This window comes from Diabrotica virgifera, chromosome 4 (assembly GCF_917563875.1).
Source record: "Diabrotica virgifera virgifera chromosome 4, PGI_DIABVI_V3a".
In the NCBI taxonomy this organism is placed as follows: domain Eukaryota; kingdom Metazoa; phylum Arthropoda; class Insecta; order Coleoptera; family Chrysomelidae; genus Diabrotica; species Diabrotica virgifera.
The window spans coordinates 99759166-99780719 of record NC_065446.1 but is presented as its reverse complement, the minus strand read 5'-3'; the positions used below and the strand labels follow the sequence as shown (position 1 = coordinate 99780719).

The following is a 21554-nucleotide window of genomic DNA, read 5'->3' as shown; positions in this document are numbered from 1 at the left end:
TTGGCCAGCGCAAGTACATGTAATAATTATTGTTACATGTACTTGCACTGGACAATTTTCTTTGTGACACGGTGACAGGAAAATACAGCGTGTTTTATATGTTCGTCCATGGGTATTCTTTCATTTTTCCGACTGTAGAAGACGACGTAAGCGAAGTGGGATCAATTTGTGATGAAAATGTTGCCACTGACTACCATTGCTACACTGTACAAATTTTAGTGCATGTCAGTTTTTTTTTGTTTTAATATTTTTAAAATTTTTTTTTATTTTCGTGTTTATTACTCTTTGTTTAACTCGATTATAAATTTTTATCAAGATTCTTTAATTTGTTTCATTTTTATCACACTTTTTTTCAGGAATAAAAAGTCGCACAGACAATCCTTCCATTCTTGTTATAATGTTTTGTATTTTAATAAATACAGAAAAACTAGATCAATTACTGTGTTTTTTAGATAAGTAATACTTTCAGTAAGTCATCGAAATATTTTTTTGCATTATAATATTTAACAAAAGAAAAATAACCAGTAAAATGTGAAACCCGTCTGTCAGGCGGTTAGTTAGTGTTTGCGCCATTGATTTAAGATGTTAGTACTTAAGGGTTAAGCGAAAAGAAATGTTTATTTGTGAAATAAACCTTTTTTTCTATTTTCTGACAGCAGTACAATGTATTTTGAGTTAAATAAATTACATACATTCTTCTTTTTGCGCCAATTAATTTAATTCAAAATTTTTTTTGGCAACCCTGTATAAATACCTAATGATATTAATGTTTATATTACTGAATAGAGAATTAAACGCCCTTTCAAATGACCTACCACACGACCCCTATTCCCATTAACAAAATTATCGATTACGTCATCACGCTCAGATGGATGACGTCACTAGTATGAAATATATGCCAAAAAATTGTAATTTAAAAATAAATATGACCTACCCCTTTCAAATGACCTACCACACGACCCCTATTCCCATTAACAAAATTATCGATTACGTCATCACGCTCAGATGGATGACGTCACTAGTATGAAATATATGCCAAAAAATTGTAATTTAAAAATAAAAATCGACCTCTTTCGGGATTTTGCTCCAAAATCGTCCGTTTTAAAGAAATGAATTTATTCCATAATTTAGCCCCTCTGTATAATCTACTATAATAAATCTTTCATGTCTTCAATTATTTAATTATTGATAAATAATTAGCTACTTCCCTAAAATTTTAATTGAAAATGGCAGATTTTTTGGGAAAACTCGGATTTTCTGAGTAAAATTTTTGTTGAAGGAAATCGGAAAAAAAATAACTTTGTGCAGAACTAAATTACGGTGAATTTTTATTTGAGTGTTTTTGGCTCAAAGGAAAAATTATAGGAGTTACAGACCACTAATTGAAAAAAAAAAAAGAAGATTTAGGAGTGCTAATTTGTTTATAAATAAAATAACACACTTTCTGCGGACTTGTCATACCCCATATTACTAATATATGCAATCTTAAGATTCGATTTTAGCAATAAAATAGCTGGTAAATAATTTTTCCCAAAAATGGTATTTTGTCGATAATTTTCCCAGACTATCAACAAAATCCAAAATCCAAGAAACCGAAGCGCCAACCCAAATTCTGAGCAGTCTCAACATGATAAGGTTAATATCCCCAAGAATCGCTATACTCTCCGGCTGTCATGGCGGTGTCGAAATGAAATTGCGACTGTCGAAATGAATTAGAATCAGGCCCCAGGGCCCAGGCTACCAGCAACAAATCTTAAAAAGTTGGATTTATAGTTTGACGTAGCGTAGACGTAGACGCAACAGAGACGTAAGAAACGGACTGGAGACGTAAGAAAATAATAGGGAGTTTTTGTGCACACAAATACGTAAACGTAACGCATCTTTTTGACATGTACGCTTGCGCATTAATGGTTGAACTCCCCTATCTCGATGCGTATTACCTAAAGTAACGTTCTGATACGTATAGTACCCTCGGAGATCCGTGGAAAAAATTTACACCCAAAATAACAAAATTCAGTTTGGCAACACTGTGCGAATGTTGATACTAACATATCCTTTTTAAGATAAGCACAACGTTAATTTAGTCCAAACAAATTAATATATTTTTTTTGCCAACAGAAATGAGATTTTTCAACCAAATAATGTTTCAAATATGATGTGCAAAATAATTTTTAATTGGGTTCTGCTAATGGGCTTGCTTTTTTTGTCATTAAAATAAAAAAAAACTAAATTTTACTCATTAAATCAATGTTGTCCGGTTATCGTCTTAATTATTTTAACTGTACTAATATCCGTTGAGTAATTATGGATGATTAATAGGTCGTTAAAACATTTTATCTATAGCGGCTTCTGGAATATCTTAAAAATATCGAATTTCATTGATAAAATGCGCATATTCCACCGATCTTCGCTTCGACAATACGTGAGAACGCATCGCTATCGAGACGAAAGTCACCGAATGCACACGAAGATCTTGCCCGATTACCTACCAAATGAACATTTCATCAGCGATTATCAACATTTTAAGGTTATATTGGTTTATGCCCGTATTCATAGTCGGTACCATAGCCACCTTTACTTAACAAGCCATGAAGAGAAAAAGGCAACATCGCAATTGATGACGTGCGTAGTCCGACTTTCGGACTACCGCTTTTGAAAACACAATTTTAAAGTAGAAATTCTGGTAAAATTTATAGTATTTTTTGAGTCGAACAAGAAAATATTATTAATTAGAAGTTTGTACAAAATAAAATTAAAAGTACTTCCTTGTAAGTAACGTTTATTATACAAAAAAAAACCAATAACAAGAATATACATGGGATTATTTTTTTTCAAATCCTAAGAAAACTAATGAGTATTTTTCAAAAATTTAAACGCAGAATGAAAGAGTACGTTAGGACCGAGGGCCGAAAGTCACTGAAAACTTCTATGTTTATTTTAATAAGTTACAGGGGCGAAAAATTAAGAAAATTTAGTGTAATTTTTAGTTTCAAATATGTCATTCAAAAACAACTTTTCATTCATTCTAAGGAACTTTCGGCCCTCGGTAATAAAGTAATCTTTCATTCAGCGTTTAAATTTTTCAAAAATACTTATTAGTTTTCTCAGGATTCGAAAAAAATGATTGCATTTAAAATACACTGAAAATTTTGACAGGCGTCAAAATTTTGCATTTTGTTCCTTTCCCTTTAAAGTTTTTCGCACTTATTTAGAAAAAGTCTAATTATTAAAGTAGCTAACTTTTTTTATTATCCAACATAAGCGAAATAATAAAAAAACAGAATGTTATTAAGAAAACCAGAGTCTATAGTTGGGTTTTAATATATTATTATTATTATTATACGAAAAAAACCAATAACAAGAATATGTGTAAAATACTTTATTTTAAATAAATAATATCTTATTTTAAATGATATACAAATATCGCTAGAAATAACTATAACAACAATTTCTCACATGGTTTGATGTGAAGTGTTGGGGTTTAGAGTCGATAACTTTATTTTTTTGTTATTCCCCTTAGTATTACTTTTCTTTTTATACTTTTTTGAAAATTCATCACTTTGATGGCTGCTATTTTTGTTTTTTGTATAATTATTTAAATCAATATTACACATAATTTTTATAATAGCAGAATAAACTTTGAAGGCATTTTCCCCACATTCACACTCAAATTCAAAATTTAAATGAAAGCCTTCATGTTGTAAACTTTTCATTACCAAACATGATAACAGCTTCAGGTGACAATTGTGCTGCAAAAATAATTTTTCAAGATTGGGACTATTTATAATAAATTCGAATGTTGAGCAAAGATGATAATAGGTAAATAAATTTTACTGAGTCTGTTGCTAAGCACAAACCATCTCTCTGCAAATAATCGTAGTAATCTGCTCCAGTTGTCTCTCCTTTATTGCAGAAAACAAGCTGTTTGAAATGTTCACAATAGTTTTTACTTTTATGAATTTGATGAGCCACATATCCACAAATATATAACTGGGTTGGTTCATCCAATTTATACACTTCTAAGTGGACGCATTTCTATATGCACGTAAGTTTATATAAAAATATATTATACTATAAAATATATTATATAAAAATAGATTATATTGAACTAAAATCATCTTAATACATACCTTTTAATATGCTTTATAATTTGGAGCACTAAATATTGTAAAATGTTTGAGTTTTTCTGTAAATACAGTGAATATTATTTAAAAACATTTAAAAATAAATGAGAACTGTCAGAATTAACCGGTCTACGCTTAGATGTTGCCAAGTTTCAACTTCATGGCTTGTAAAGTAAAGGTGGCTATGTCGGTACTCAAGCCATACTTGAGGCCGTGCTCAGCCAAGTCGACCTTACGGCAGCGTCATACTCAAGTTTTCGTTCTGTTTCATAAACGATACTTCGGGTTTTCTCGGCTAAGGTTGTGCTCAAGCATTGAAATCTAGGGAATTTTAGTTAAATTTGACATAGGACACCAAATAAAATGCAGATTCTGTCTTTCCGTCAATTATCTTTGCAATATTTTTATTTACATAATTTGTTTTTTAAAAATAAATTATTTAAATGCTCAAGATCAATAAAATTTATTATATGGGTGGGAAGATAACATTTTTATTTTTTCTAATTCAATAATGTGCTATTATTTCAGAGGTTATTGGTAATCGGTATATCCGTAATCTCTTATAGTTTTCAAGTTTTCATTATTATTTGTGTTTGTGATAAATGATTGCATTGTATGTACATTGTGCATTTGGATCTATTGTACAAAACAATGGTTTTATGTAGGTACCTACATGTAAATAATGTTCTGTTTATACTTATGTTAATATAAATATACCTAATATGTATCTATTTTTATTTTTGAGTTAATGTAGGTATTCAAGATAAATTTATGATATTGAAAACATGAAACTGTTTTAAATTCTAAATGTCAATGCTATTTGTGGATATTAATATTACCCCACTAAAAATGACAAAATAGTGTGATATTACTTTATTTTTATTGGGGAGTAATGGGTACTAATCAAATATTCAAAGAACATAGAGAAAACACTAGGAGATACCCTTTATTTCTCACTGAAAGGAAGGAAAAACTTGGGTGCTTCATAGTATGTACCTACCGTTTTATTAGGTTTGTTCTAGCATCAGTTTCAAACGATTTGAAACCATCAGTGAATAGTGGACCACCGCGAGTAGAGGGGATAGCACTGGTGATTGTATTATGTTTTCTCACTGACCAACTGTTTGTTGACGGTTTCTGACTAGTTTGACTGTTTGCTAGAACAAACCTATAATAGTGTCAGCTTTCTTCTGTTTATATACTTCATCAGACTTAAAACTACAAAACAAAGAACTAACGAACAAACCATGACATTGGAACTTAATATAAAATGTTATTTACAATTTCCGTGGGAATAAGTCACGTTGATGTTTAAATTTTTAAAGACAAATCACATGCTATGATTTTTCTGACGGATATTCTTAAGTTAAATTTGATTTTATGTAATCGAATAAACTATCTTTCAATAAAATCGTCCTTTGTCAATATGAATGAGTCAGATAAACTTAAATTATTAGAAGGATTTTGTACCAAGCAACAAAAACAATATTGATATAAAATATTAACAATCTTACCCAAATAACAACACAAAAGTATATATTTGTAAATATTACCCCAGTATAACAAAATACTGTGATATTACTTTATTCTTGGTGGGGAGTAATGGGTACTAATGAAATATTATTCAAAGTATGTACATAGAGAAAACACTGGGAGACCTCCTTTATTTCTTACTGAGCAAATAAAACTCTGGTGCCTTAATCCACTAAAAATTTCTTACAATACTTTTCTTTTCTAGATGTCTACTTTCATTTCATCTTTCTTATTTATTGTCCAATTGTCACAATCATACGAAGCCACTGGTCAAATGCCTGTTTCATATACCTACATATTTGAATTATAGCTGCCCTACATACTTGACAATGGTATAAGATTGACTTCAATCTTATACCATTGTTCTGCTTCCTTTTCTTCTTATTGTGCTGTGTTCTAACAAAGGTTGGCAATCACTTCTTTAAACGGTTCTCTATCTTTTGCAATATGAAATATCTATTCAACGCTGAGGTTAGTTCAATCTCTGATATTCCTCTGCCATGCTTCCGTTTAGAAGTATCTTTTCTATTTCTTCTTCTATATTTATCAATTATTGTCACTCCCAAATACTTGTATTGAAATGCCAAATACTGGCATTTTCAATTCTGGACCTCGGAGGTAAACTACACCATGTCGACATGGTGTTATTTTAAACAAGTTCCACTTATTTTATTAGTTGGATTATACAAATTGGTAATATATTATCATTAAAATATGGTCATATTGACTTTCAACCAATTATGGGATATATCAGATCTTTATTAACATCCTAAGTGTTCTAAACTTTGTTGCAAACACAGTTGCTCGAAATGACATAGTGTAGTTTACCTCAGAGGTCCAGAATTATGTATGCGTTTGTTCCTGTTTTTAGTGTGACAAATTTATTCTATTTTATCTCTCCACACATTTCAATATAATATTTTGTTCTGGTTTCGTTTATAGACGTGCATTTTTCTTGCTTCACTCAAGTTCCTAACCAACTTCAGTTTTTTCTTATTAAGACAATGTCATCTGCATAAATAGTATATTGCATATTGCTGTTTACATGCATAATTAACTTTATAATTGGTCAGGAAAGGTTTGTCAAATAAACATTTATTTAAAAGGAGGGAAACTCATACTCATTTATTTTAAAATAAAATATAAAAATACATATTGAGAAATAAAATAAAAAGAATGTATCTAACATAATACAAGGATTCAATAATATATTCACAGAATAAATAAACAAATTCCAGTTGAGTGTAGAACAAGAGAAAGACACAGAATTACTTTCCACTTAGCTCTTCGATCTGCTAATGCACTTGGATCAACTATTAAGATGTCATAACTTGATAGTAACTGTATTCTTGAATGCTCTGATGAAATTCAATATTAGAGAGTTATTGCCACCGGCAAATAAAGGATCCTTTATTACAGGATACTTTAATAAAGGACAAATACAGGACGGGTCTAAAAGAGTGGTATTGCAAACGCAGTTAAAGAATCTTTTATTTTGACAAATGACATGAAATATTTTTGTAAATATAAAAATAACCTATAAAATTCCATTTGTCGATATAAATTAAAATAAGATAATTGAAGAGTAAAACGTTAAATTTAATTATTTTGTCATTTAAAGATGTTTAGAGAACAACATAATATATCCCATAATACTCATCGTTCAATAATATGGAAGTGCAATAAATTGGAAATACTATTTTAGGAGTTTTTAAATACTTTTGCATTATGGGTATATGTAATGGGGAATTTCTGGAGAATATATTATTAGGGAATAGTGGATATCCATTCCTCAACTACAACTACCGAATGACACCATTCCAGAATTTTCAGACAGAAGTTGTGTTTTTATAATCCATCACAAATCCCTTCAAGAATTGTTATTGAAAGAACATTTGGTATTGTGAAGAGATTTCCCATTTTACCATATGTAATGAGATGCAAGTTACCTTTTATTCAAAGAATAATATCAGCTTGTTCAGTTTTACATATTGCAGTAGTACATAATAGAGAAAACGTTGAAATACTGGCAAATGAGTGTGCTGTTGATATTGATATAGAAGCTGTGGCAGTACATTTTCAACCAGGAGCTAATCTAATGCGACTAAATTGTGTGTGTGTTTGTTTAAAATTATTGTTCAACATTTAAAGCTAGCGCTTAAACTAATTTTATTTTTATTGGACTGCAGTTTGTTAATAAATTTATAAATAAATATAAATATTATATTGGTGACTGATTTTAAGTATTTTATGATCATTAGCAGGTTTTAAATAATAAATTTATAAATATGTATATACATGCTATTGGCGTTTGATCTTTTATCCATTATGGCCCTCTCTTTCTTTCTTTTCACCTCTGGATAACTAGTTATCAGGAAGTTTATCTGACAGATTAGATACTAATAGATATCTGACAGAGAGAAACTTCCCGTTAACTAGTTATCCGGAGCTGAAAAGACAGATACTAAGGATACTGTTATATAAACTTCCCAATAATTAGTTACCTGAAAATGAAAAGACCTCTAATCTGTCAGATAAACTTCCTGATATACAAAAAGATAATAGAAGAATTAAGCTTTATGCTGGTTTTTATTAATTTTTTTGGCAATGTTTAAATAAACAAATACTGATGGCATGAAATGGATCACGAACAAGGAGGAATGAAGAAGGAATTGGAGATTGTGTTTACCATTAAACGCATAAAACTGCAGTATCTGGGACACATATGATAAATCAGCACCGTTACTCCCTGCTGCAGTACATATTGCAAGGTACAGTCAAAGGTAAGCGAAGACCTGGTAGAGGGAGAATATCAATGGAACTGTTTCGAATCGCAGCTAGCAAGGTTACGATTGCTATATGATTTCCAACATTCGAAACGAATAAGAACCAAAAGAAGAAGATGGCATGAAAATGAAAGTGTATTAATACTTTTGATTAAAAACTTTATAGATTCTAATCTATAAAAGATTAAATTTTCAAAAATAAATACTTGAACCTTTGTTTTATTTTGTTAACCTGTTGTTATATATCTGTTGAATAGAACTCTATTTTGAATCTAGAATTTTAACAAATCCTAACTTTCATTAAAATTTATTGATCTTATATCTTCAATCTCTTATATCTTCAATAAATATTTATTTCTATAGAAAAATGTAAAATATATTGAGTTTAATAAATGAGTTACTGATATTTTAAGTCTGATCATTGTAATTAGTAACAATTTAAAATTATTTACGTAATATTCCTTTTTACAACTTCTTGTAATAACTCAAGCTTCAATAAAATGTTCTTTTCTATATTCGTTTGGGTCAAAACATCAATAATCTATATCTCAGAATATTACTTAGAGTTGTTTTTAATAAATAAAACCCAACATACAACTTTAATGATGAAAGTTTAATCAAATATCAATCCCACAATACATAAATTATCAATCCAAAGAAGCGACAAGATAAATTCAAAATACAAGTGAAGTTCCACCTTTCTTCACATTTTTGACACGTTATGTCAAAATACAGGAACTTTTATTAAAATAAAGGTGTCCTCTAATTTTCCTTAAATACAGGCGGCCTGTATTTTATTAAAAGACAAAAATAAAAGACGCAATACTGCGCATGCTTATATGTCAAAATAAAGGATCTTTTATTACAGGTCGACTTAAAAGACGTTGGCAATAGAGAGATATCGAAACTGGGAGTTAAAAGTTCCTTTATTACAGGATCTTTTAATAAAGGACAAATACAGGACATGTGTAATGAGAGTTATCGAAAAGCAGTTTTAAGGGATCTTTTATTTTGACAAATGACATTAAATATTTTTGTAAATATAAAAATAACCTATAAAATTCTATTTGTAATCTCGTATAAATAAGACCATAGAAGAGTGAATAAGACCTTATTATAGAGATAAAAATTAAAATAAGAGTAAGAACAAGACAATTAAGAATAAGATCATTGAAAAGAGTAAAATGTTGAATTTAATTATTTTGTCATTTAAAGAACAACATAAACCATAGTACAACATGAAAGTGAAATTAGAAATACTATGTTATAAGGGAGTTGTTAAATACTTTTGCATATTATGGGTATACGAAATGGAGAATTTATGGACAATGTATCTGTTAGGGAGCAGTTGAAGTGCTGTGTAATTAATCACAAATTGCTTCAAGAGCTGTTATTGAAAGAACATTTTGTATTTTGAAGAGAATATTTCCAATATTAATATGTGAAATAAGATGCAAGTTATATTTAAAGAATAATATGAGCTTGTTCAGTTTTACTAGTTTTACAGTTTCATTGAAATTTGCACTAACAAATATGAAGGTGGTGCGATTTAATGGAACAAGCTTTGTTGTTTATTTGGGTTTATATTTATGACTGCCGACACTAAATCCATTCGCCAAATCGAACATGCTGTGGCAGTACATTTTCAAACAGGAGCAAATCTAGTGCAACTACATTTTGTGTGTGTTTGTTTGTGGTAAAATTATTCGCAATTTAAGGCAAGTTTAAATGGTTAATGTTGATAATTTTATTTTTATTGGACTGCAGTTTGCTAGTAAAGTTATAAATAAATAGGTATAGTATATATATAGTTTAATATTGGTGTCTGATTTTAAGTATTTTATTATTAGCAGTTTTTTAATAAATTTATAAATACATATTAATGTTTGATTTTACGTATCCTTTAAAATATGTTATATGTAAAATATCACTTTCCGTTAAAAGGACTTCCACAACTAGCAAAAATGTATGAACAATTTGTTTTAACGGGTTTTGTAGAACCGTTGATACACAGATGCGTTGCAGAGCACATATAGAAAATTAAACAGATTGTGGATGAGTGGAATGCCCTATACAAAGCTTGAACGCCACAAAAGCGACTAAAATCCAGGAAAAGCTTCCTTGGAACAGTGCAGGATGAGTATTTTCCTCTTCCCTAGGTTCAATGAACCAGACAATCTCTAGACCTAGACTTTAAAACATGGAAAACTATAAATAGGATAAGACCAGGGGTCGCTCCAGTAAAATTAAACATTATAAAATGGAGGAAAATAGACCAAGCTGATGTGAACTGTGACTATGGAAAAATACAGAATATGGAACATCTTCTTACATGCAGAAACTATCCTTGTACCCTCGAAGATTTGTGGCTCGGCAACAAAGATGGAGCCGACATAGCCCAAAACTGTGTTTTAAAGGACAAAAATAATAGATGAATTAGCTTTATGGTGGATGAATTATTTTGACAGTATATTTAAATAAACAAAAGCTGATGGCACGAAAGTGTAATACTTTTGGTTCAAAACGATATAGATTCTAATACATCAAGGATAAAAAATTTCAAAAATAAATACTTAAACCACTTAAATCTTTGTTTTATTGTATGAACCCGTTTATATTTTAATACCATTTATGTTATATATCTGTTGAATTGAACTCTACCTTTGAATGCAGAATTTGAACAAATCCTAAACTTTTCCACAATGTCTCAAGTATGATACTTGTGCATTCAAATTAATTGAAATTAGGTAGGTACATCTTATATATCTGTAATAAAAATATTTATTTCTATACAAAAATGTCTGGAGTTTAAATGAGTTGTAAAGAAATTCTATGTCTGATTATTGTACCTAATTATTAAACACTAAAATTATTTACAAAAATTATATTTAAATTCCTGTTTACAAACTTTTTCTAATAACTCAATGGTCTTAAATATTCTTTTTTATATTGATTTGGGTCAAAACATTAATAATCTATATCTGAGAATAAACTGTTATTCCTTTCTTTAGGAGTTCTTTTTAATAAATAAAACTTCAACTTAGATCAAAAATATCCAGATGTGATAAAAACATAAATAAAAGTGAAGTTAGACGACTTTCTTCTTTCTTTTCTTGTTTCTTCACATAATTTGACAAATATGTCACATTTTTGACACGTTACGTCAAAATACAGGATCCTTTATTAAAAGATTTTTGTCCTTTATTTTTCCTTTAATACAGGCGGCCTGTATTTTATTACAGGACAAAAATAAAGGATGTGATACTGCGCTTGCGTATATGTCAAAATAAAGGATCTTTTATTAAAGGACGATGTTAAATGGGGTTTCGATATCTCTCTAATAACTCTCTATTAGAGAGATATCGAAACTCGGACTTAAAAGTTCCTTTATTATAGGATCTTTTAATAAAGGACAAATACAGGACATGTGTAATGAGAGTTATCGAAAAGCAGTTTTAAGGAATCTTTTATTTTGACAAATGACATTCAATATTTTTGTAAATATAAAAATAACCTATAAAATTCTATTTGTAATCTCTTATAAAAAATAAGATCTTATTATATTATAGAGATAAAAATTAAAATAAGAGTAAGAACAAGACAATTAAGAATAAGATCATTGAAAAGAGTAAAACGTTGAATTTAATTATTTTGTCATTTAAAGAACAGCATAACCCATAATACTCACTGTCTCCACAGCATAATAAACGAAACCAGCAAGGACACTCCCTGATGCCGCCTTTGAAGTTGAAAAGTACAGGGTCGCCGTTTTTCGCGTAGTACATCTCAGTGGTGATGTGATGTGTTAGTTCATCAGTGTTGCCGATGTCACCAACTTTATTACTCGTGAGAGATTCTTTTTGAATAATTTCTGGAATTTATGCAAAAGATTAACAATACAATCGCCATTCATCGTCAATATTTTGTGTTATGTCCCAATTATTGACATAATTCTTACAGGCATACGTATAAAATTATGTTAAAAAATATTTAATATTATCAGAATGTCATAAAAGTTAAGTAAATCTGATAATTATGTACAAATCGGCAACACTGTCGATTTTCTACATTGTCTGGTACTACGCACAAAATGGCCGACGATCTGCGCCGTAATAGTGCGCGAACTTTTCCCGCCTACTAGTGTGTCACTGCTGTTGCGTTTTCTATGCTGTGCTGTCTCACTGTACAACATGAAAGTGAAAATAGAAATACTATGTTATAACTATAAGGGAGTTGTTAAATACTTTTACATATTATGGGTATACGAAATGGAGAATTTATGGACAATGTATCTGTTAGGGAGTAGTTGAAGTGCTGTGTAATTAATCACAAATTGCTTCAAGAGCTGTTATTGAAAGAACATTTTGTATTTTGAAGAGAAGATTTCCAATATTAATATGTGAAATAAGATGCAAGTTATATTTAAAGAATAATATGAGTTTGTTCAGTTTTACAGTTTCATTGAAATTTGTACTAACAAATATGAAGGTGGTGCGATTTAATCGAACAAGCTTTGTTGTTTATTTGGGTTTATATGACTGCGGACACTAAATCCATTCGCCAAATCGAACAAGCTGTGGCAGTACATTTTCTAACAGGAGCAAATCTAGTGCAACTACATTTTGTGTGTGTTTGTGTTAAAATTATTCGCAATTTAAGGCAAGTTTAAATGGTTAATGTTGATAATTTTATTTTTATTGGACAAAAAGTTATAAATAAATAGGTATAGTATATATAGTTTAATATTGGTGTCTGATTTTAAGTATTTTATTATTAGCAGTTTTTTAATAAATTTATAAATACATATTGGTGTTTGATTTTACGTATCCTTTAAAATATGTTATATCACTTTCCGTTAAAAGGACTTCCACAACTAGCAAAAATGTATGAACAAACAAATTGTTTTATCGGGTTTTGTAGAACCGTTGATACACAGATGCGTTGCAGAGCACATATAGAAAATTAAACAAATTGTGGATGAGTGGAATGCCCTATACAAAGCTTGAACGCCACAAAAGCGACTAAAATCCAGGAAAAGCTTCCTTGGAACAGTGCAGGATGAGTATTTTCCTCTTCCCTAGGTTCAATGGACCAGACAATCTCTAGACCTAGACTTTATAACACGGAAAACTATAAATAGGATATGACCAGGGGTCGCTCCAGTAAAATCAAACATTATAAAATGGGGAAAAATAGACCAAGATGATGTGAACTGTGACTATGGAAAAATACAGAATATGGAACATCTTCTTACATGCAGAAACTATCCTTGTACCCTCGAAGATTTGTGGCTCGGCAACAAAGATGGAGCCGACATAGCCCAAAACTAAAGTAAGTGTTTTAAAGGACAAAAATAATAGATGAATAGCTTTATGGTGGATGAATTATTTTGACAGTATATTTAAATAAACAAAAGCTGATGGCACGAAAATGAAAGTGTAATACTTTTGGTTCAAAACGATATACATCAAGGACAAAAAATTTCAAAAATAAATACTTAAATCTTTGTTTTATTGTATGAACCCGTTTATATTTTAATACCATTTATGTTATATATCTGTTGAATTGAACTCTACCTTTGAATGCAGAATTTGAACAAATCCTAAACTTTTCCACAATGTCTCAAGTATGATACTTGTGCATTCAAATTAATTGAAATTAGGTAGGTACATCTTATATATCTGTAATAAAAATATTTATTTCTATACAAAAATGTCTGGAGTTTAAATGAGTTGTAAAGAAATTCTATGTCTGATTATTGTACCTAATTATTAAAAACTAAAATTATTTACAAAAATTATATTTAATTTCCTGTTTACAAACTTTTTCTAATAACTCAATGTTCTTAAATATTCTTTTTTATATTGATTTGGGTCAAAACATTAATAATCTATATCTGAGAATAAACTGTTATTCCTTTATTTAGGAGTTCTTTTTAATTAAATAAAACTTCAACTTAGATCAAAAATATCCAGATGTGATAAAAACATAAATATAAGTGAAGTTAGACGCCTTTCTTTTCTTGTTTCTTCACATAATTTGACAAATATGTCACATTTTTGACACGTTACGTCAAAATACAGGATCCTTTATTAAAAGATTTTTGTCCTTTATTTTTCCTTAAATACAGGCGGCCTGTATTTTATTACAGGACAAAAATAAAGGATGTGATACTGCGCTTGCGTATATGTCAAAATAAAGGATCTTTTATTAAAGGACGATGTTAAATGGGGTTTCGATATCTCTCTAATAACTCTCTATTAAAACTCCATTGGATTTTAGATATATAATTTTATCACGAATTTGTATACTTTCCGGGCGATTTTCTTCTTCAACACAATCAACAAACTCTAAAAATTCTTCAACTTCTTCATACATTTTTTATTGTAATTAGAAAAACGAAAAAATATGGATTGGAAGTGGAACTGAATTGGAAAAAATTAATATTCAATCAAGATTCAAACATAAACAAACAAAGTTAGGTTAGAAACGCGTACTTAAGGTAGGTCCATCGACGACTTGAGACTCAGCTGTCATTAGTGTCATTTTTTGGCTCTTCAAGACCGCATTTCACGTTGAGTACGGTTTATGAAACACAAATTTGTTCAAGGTCGACCTTAAGCATCGACGCTGACTTGAGTACCGACTATAGCCGTGTTCGTGCTGCATGCCCCGAGTATGCCCAGAGGGAGAACGCCTGCGCATTACGTTTTCGGAGGGCAATATTCGACCTTATTGAACGTCCAATTTTGTAATGCGCAGGCGTTCTCCCTCTGGGCATACTCGGGGCATGCAGCGCGAACACGGCTTATGAATACGGGCCTTGTCTATTTGAGTAAAATTATTCTGTTTGTAATGGACAGCCTAAGTCTGACGTCACAAATGTCACAAAATTGGGAGGAGCTTATATTGGCTCCAAACAATTTTGTTTGTAACCTTAAATGGTCATAAGGAATTTTTCATTTATGTGCTTTGTGTGGCAAAATAAGACTTCATTTAGGTATTTCGTTAAAGAAACGTGTTAATTAAGAGATTTTTATTCGTTTTTGCTCAGGTGGTTTTTATTCCTTAGTGATTGAAAATAAACATAACCTCAAAACTGTTTACATTCTAATCATTGCATTAAATTAACTCACCTGGGCAAAAACGAATAAAAATCTCTTAATTGGCACGTTTCTTTAACTAAATACCTAAATGAAAAGTCTTATTTTGTCACACAAACCACGTAAACAATAAATTAAATATTCCTTATGAGTGTTTAACATTATAAACAGAATTGTTTGGAGCCAAATATAAGCTCCTCCCAATTTTGTGACGTCAAGACTTAGGCTGTCCATTGGAAATTGGAACTTCATAATATATTTAAAATTTTATTGTTTTTAAGTTGTCTATTAATAAAGCAAAACAAACAGATCTTGTATTAATTTAAGAAATACAGTGATCACCACAATTAATAACTAGATAAACAAATGACCTAGTTTCAGTAAAATTTTCAAATAAATATTACCAAACTATTTACATTATACTGGAATTCTGATGTAGGTACAATAATTTACAACTAAAAAGTAGGTATAAACAAAAATAAAAAAAATTTAACCTAAGGAAAAATAATATATTTAATATATTATGTCAATTTTATGGAGACCTACACAGAGGAGAGGAATCGAGATAGGACGACCTTGAAATTTTTGTACACGATTTTGCCTGTTTGCTTGGTTTCTCGCTAGGGCGGCGGTGGCGTAGAGATAGATGCTACTTTTGCATTGGAGTGAATGTGAAAATTTCGAAAATAATTAATTATTCCTAGTTAATATAAGATTATTGGTTTTGGTGGTTAATATTATTTAAATATGAGTGCCAAGAAAGCTTACACTAAAAGAACTTGCTTCGTACCGGGATTTATATTGAGTTATCGTTCCGATAAAAAATTTAAAAGGGAACTTAATGAAGTTAATAAAGACTTTTTATAAATATTTGTCTTTATGTTATTTATAACGTTCATGGATTATACCTATTCGTTTGTATGTTATTTCCTTCGGTGTAAATAAAATTTGTCCCTATTATTGGTTTTTATTTTAACCTGAAAATTATAGTGATAATAGTAGGAGGATCTTGGAAAGTTTTTCTGTCGAAACAATGCATTTTTTGAGACAAAATATTTCACAAAAATTAACATTAATTTTATAAAAGTCAGACTATCGTCTGCGTAGTTTATAGACATATATTTTTATTAACTAAATTTAAACATCTGATAGGTAAGCTTTCAGAATATAGATAAATGATAGTATTCAAAAGAAAAAGCAGTTTAAATTTTGATAAAAAGAATAATTAAAAAAAAATTGATCAATAAACTTCAAATTATTTAAATAACTTTTTAAACTTTTTAAAAACAATTACGTACAGTTAAGTCAATTTTTTCAACTAACAAACTTTTTGATATCAGTTACAAAGATATTAAAAAATTAATTTGCAGTTGAAATACCATTGGTATAAAAATGTGGCAGTTAGATAATGTGACAAAATATTTCCGCTTCAAAATAAGCTGTCCTACATATTAAAGTAATGACAAATTTAAATTTGATGTCACATCTCCATCTACAATGGTATAAAAAGAATACACTTTTTACCACACGTCGATATGTTATAAGGTTAAAATAATTTGTTTTTGGCATAAAACATATTCAGCTACAATCCACCAATAAATGAATGTCTAATTACGCTAAAAACAAAAATAAAATGAGTTAAATATTAAATAAGTCCATAAGAGCTAATGTATTTGTAGCACCTATTCGAACACTTTCGCCTCTAGCGGCGATTGCTGAAAGTTGAATTAGAGGTTGAAAAGTTAGCCCACAAACGATGCATTGCGTTTCCACTCCTATAGTCAATTTATAATTCGACATAGCGTAATTTTTGCGCTTGCGCATGAGTAGAAACAATGGTATCGTTCGCGGTAACGATCCCGTACTTGTCCAGGATTACTTCGCATGCGCACTTTAAAAATCGCATGCGCACTTTAAAAAAGAGACCGCTCTTTTTTAAAGTGCGCATGCGAAGTAGTCCTGGACAAGTACGGGATCGTTACCGCGAACGATACTAATGACTTATTTCAACAACACACAGCCTATAAATTATACGAACCGTAAACAAACTTTGTGTTTATTTATTTATACTATTATTTATAAAATATTTATCTGTTTTGTGTGTTACAATGGATTAGGAAATAAACGAAGGTATGCTCCTTGCTGCCGTGGAATTTCCAACTATGTTGTTTCATTTTCTGGTCTTTAAAATGTTCATTGGATTTAATTATTATCGTATGTGTGTGGATATAACCAATAACCCCGAATTAACAGGCTAATAAACAACTTATATCTTATATTTTTATATGAAATATTGAAATTACACTATGATATATTTTTAATAAATTAATAACTTAACACCCATTGTATTTAACAAATATGTAATTAACAAAATTCGAATATGTTGGACAAACAACTTTTTACAAAAGGGTTGAGGGGGCGGGTCCACTTTGAGTGACAGAACAAAATTCTGCCTCATGATTGGCCCGACGGAAGAAACGCACTGTAAAAGCTGAAAGTTGGTCATCTCTTCCGTTACGTTACGTTTCTCTTAAGGCCCCGTCTCACCATCAAATAATTGACAGTTATTTGATCAAACTTGACAGTCAAACTTGACTAGTGACACAAACTATACATACTAACTGTCACTTTGTGTCACTAACTGTCAAGTTTGATCAAATTAACTGTCAATTATTTGATGGTGAGACGAGGCCTTTACGCTCCGTCAGGCGCTTGCGTTCATTTATAAACAGGACTACACAAAATTCGGTGTTGATCTTTTCCAGTGCGTCTACGTTACGTCTACGTCTACGCTACGTCAAACTATAAATCCGACTTTTTAAAGTGGGTGATCGACGTGCGAGCCATAATACCGCGGTTTTAAGAACGACGGTTTTACGTGGTTTTACTCGCGGCCAGTGGCGGCCGGTGAGGTAGTGCCATGGAGCTATGGCACTACCTTATTTTTATGCAGAAACATATTTTTTTATCTTTAAACCGTTTTAATGCCCGTTCATTTTTTGTGCGTATTTCTTTTCAAAGTTAGTTCATATTCAAAGTTCCAAATCTTTAAAAGCATGTACCTCAAAACAACACAAAATGAACTCCTCCAGTGCATCGTAGATGAAACGACAGACGTCGTGTCGCTGGTGAATTTCAGTTGGTTATAGTTTTCCGATATTTGTGTAAAGGGCGATAAGTTGAGAGATTTTGGATTTTACTTGTTGGACGGACATGATGTCAAATCAATCACTGAATGTATTTTAAATGTTTAAATTTCTTTGACACCCCAGAAATGGTACATACCTACATAATGTAAAAGTATCCGTACCTATTTTTTTAAATTTCTATTTTATACCTTTTTTGACAATATCGTGAACCCGTCACTAAAAATTTAGGCAGCTGCCCGAATTCTGACACTACCTACTTAAAGTGATACGAGCCGCCGCTGCTCGCGGCTCGTTGGTGCTGATCGACTAGCGAGCAAAACAGTCGTGTCAACCGTCCACAGCCAACATGTCGTAACCTTGTTATTTCTTTCCTGTAGGAAGCTCGCAATGATTGAATTTTTTCTTGACATCGGCTCTAGTTGAGTTGGGTTCATGTTTTTTCCGATATTTAAGAGTTTAACATATGCGGTAAGTCGATGAATTGCTTTGTTTTTGTACTCTGCGGCGATGTACAGCTGGTTCCTAAAAAAACTGATACGACTTTTAGTAAAATTTGATCATTGTGAGCAGTGTATGATTGGTCTGACATTATATTATATTTATTATGACAGACAAATAATAAAATAAACAAACAAACAGCCATTTTTTGAGGTTAAAGTTATCTGACAAATTTTTAAGATTTGGCAGTGGCAGTATGTAAATAATAAGTATTTATCCTTCTAAATATAATAAATTAAATATAATTAAACTCATATTCATTATATCACACCTCATCAAAAGCTTGTTACAAGAACATAGTCAGCGATTTTGATATGGCTTAGAGCCAGACTACATCAAGATCGCCTATAAATCGTGCTGGTAATTGCCTTGCAGCGAGGCCAAAAACAAAAAGAAGAAGAAGAAGAAAGTACACTGCTCAATTTTCTACAAAATACGCTTTAAGAGTCGTATCAGTTTTTTTTGGAACCAGCTGTACATTTCCATAAACAATAAAGGCCCCGTCTCACTATCAAATAATTGACAGTTATTTGATCAAACTTGACAGTTAGTGACACAAACTATACATACTAACTGTCACTTTGTGTCACTAACTGTCAAGTTTGATCAAATAACTGTCAATTATTTGATGGTGAGACGGGGCCTTAACAGTCTCGTAAGCAATATATAAATTCTAATAAAAAGTCGTGGCTGAGAGTTCGCATATCTATGATTAAAAACTGGTCTTTTCACTTCAACGGTCACCCAAAACTGCCGGCTTGGCAACACGCGCCGTTTTGAACGACGAGCCAAGTAAAAAATAAAACAAACTGACGAGCTGCGAGCCAGGCTTGTCGGTAAATAAAACCGCGGTATTGCGATGATACACTGGCGACCTTTACCGACGAGCCACAAAACCGCGGTTTGACTCGCCTGTCGATCAGGGCCTTTAAGGCCCCGTCTCACCATCAAATAATTGACAGTTATTTGATCAAGCTTGACAGTCAAACTTGACTAGTGACACAAACTATACATACTAACTGTCACTAACTGTCAAGTTTGATCAAATAACTGTCAATTATTTGATGGTGAGACGGGGCCTTTATGGCCCTGATCCAAGCCAGCAGTTTTCGGCGATCGTTGAAGTGAAAAGACCAGTTTTTAATCATGGATATGCGAACTCTCAGCCACGACTTTTTATTAGAATTTATATATTGCTTACGAGACTGTTCTTGTTTATGGAAATGTACATCGCCAGAGGCTCTTATCCCTATGGCATATCAATGTCAATCCGCTTTACCAACATGTCCTCCCTTATCGTCTCCCCCCAGGTCTTCTTTGGTCTTCCTCTCCTACTCCTTCCAGGAATCTGCACTTCAGCTATTCTTCGTATTGGGTGATTAACGTCTCGACGTTGAACATTACCAAACCATTTTAACCTATGCTCTCTCATTTTGGCATCAATTGGTGCCATACCTAGACTTCCCCTAATATACTCATTTCTAATTTTATCCTTCTTTGTCACTCCACTCATCCATCTAAGCATTCTCATTTCCGCCACATGCATTTGTTATTTGTTGTTCCTCTTTCTTCTTCACTGCCCAACATTCAGTTCCGTACATCATAGCCGGTCTTATGGCTGTTTTATATAGAATTTTCCCTTCAGCTTCATTGGAATTTTTCTGTCACACAACACACCACTCGCTTCTTTCCACTTCATCCATCCAGCCCTAATTCTACTGCATACATCTCCATATATTTCTCCATTACTCTGTAATACCGATCCCAAGTACTTAAAACTATTGCTTTTTACAATCAGTTCACCATCCAAAGATACCATTTTATTTGTAGTAACTCCATCTTTAAATGAACATTCCAAATACTCTGTTTTTGTCCTACTAAGTTTTAAACCTTTTTCCTCCAGAGCTTGCCTCCACTGTGCCAGTTTTTGTTCTAAGTTTCTTTCACTATTTTCTACTAACACGACATCATCAGCATACATTAAGCACCATGGAATGTTACCCTGTAGTTTCGCTGTTATCTGGTCCAAAACTAATGAGAATAAATACGGACTAAGCACAGAGCCTTGGTGCAATCCTACTTTCAGATGAAATTTATCAGTCTCTCCCACACCTGTCCTAACACTAGTCGTTACTCCCTCATACATATCCCTCATAATCTTTACATATTCACCAGGGACTCCTTTCTTATTGAGTGCCCACCACAGAATCTATCGAGGAACTCTATCATATGCTTTCTCAAGATCAATGAATACCATATGAGCGTTTGTTTCTTTACTTCTGTATTTTTCCATCAACTGTCTTATAATTAAAATTGCATCTGTTGTTGATCTGCCCTGCATAAAGCCAAATTGATTCTCGG

The 21554-nt window shown here is 31.3% G+C and overlaps 1 long non-coding RNA gene across 1 annotated transcript; it reads left to right on the top strand.

Annotated features, from left to right (window-relative positions):
- Positions 1 to 9215: 9215 nt before the first annotated feature.
- On the top strand, positions 9216 to 13247 carry LOC126883867 (uncharacterized). Its single transcript, XR_007697727.1, has 2 exons — positions 9216 to 9982; positions 12932 to 13247. It is a non-coding gene; the product is annotated as an uncharacterized LOC126883867 (long non-coding RNA).
- Positions 13248 to 21554: the final 8307 nt, after the last annotated feature.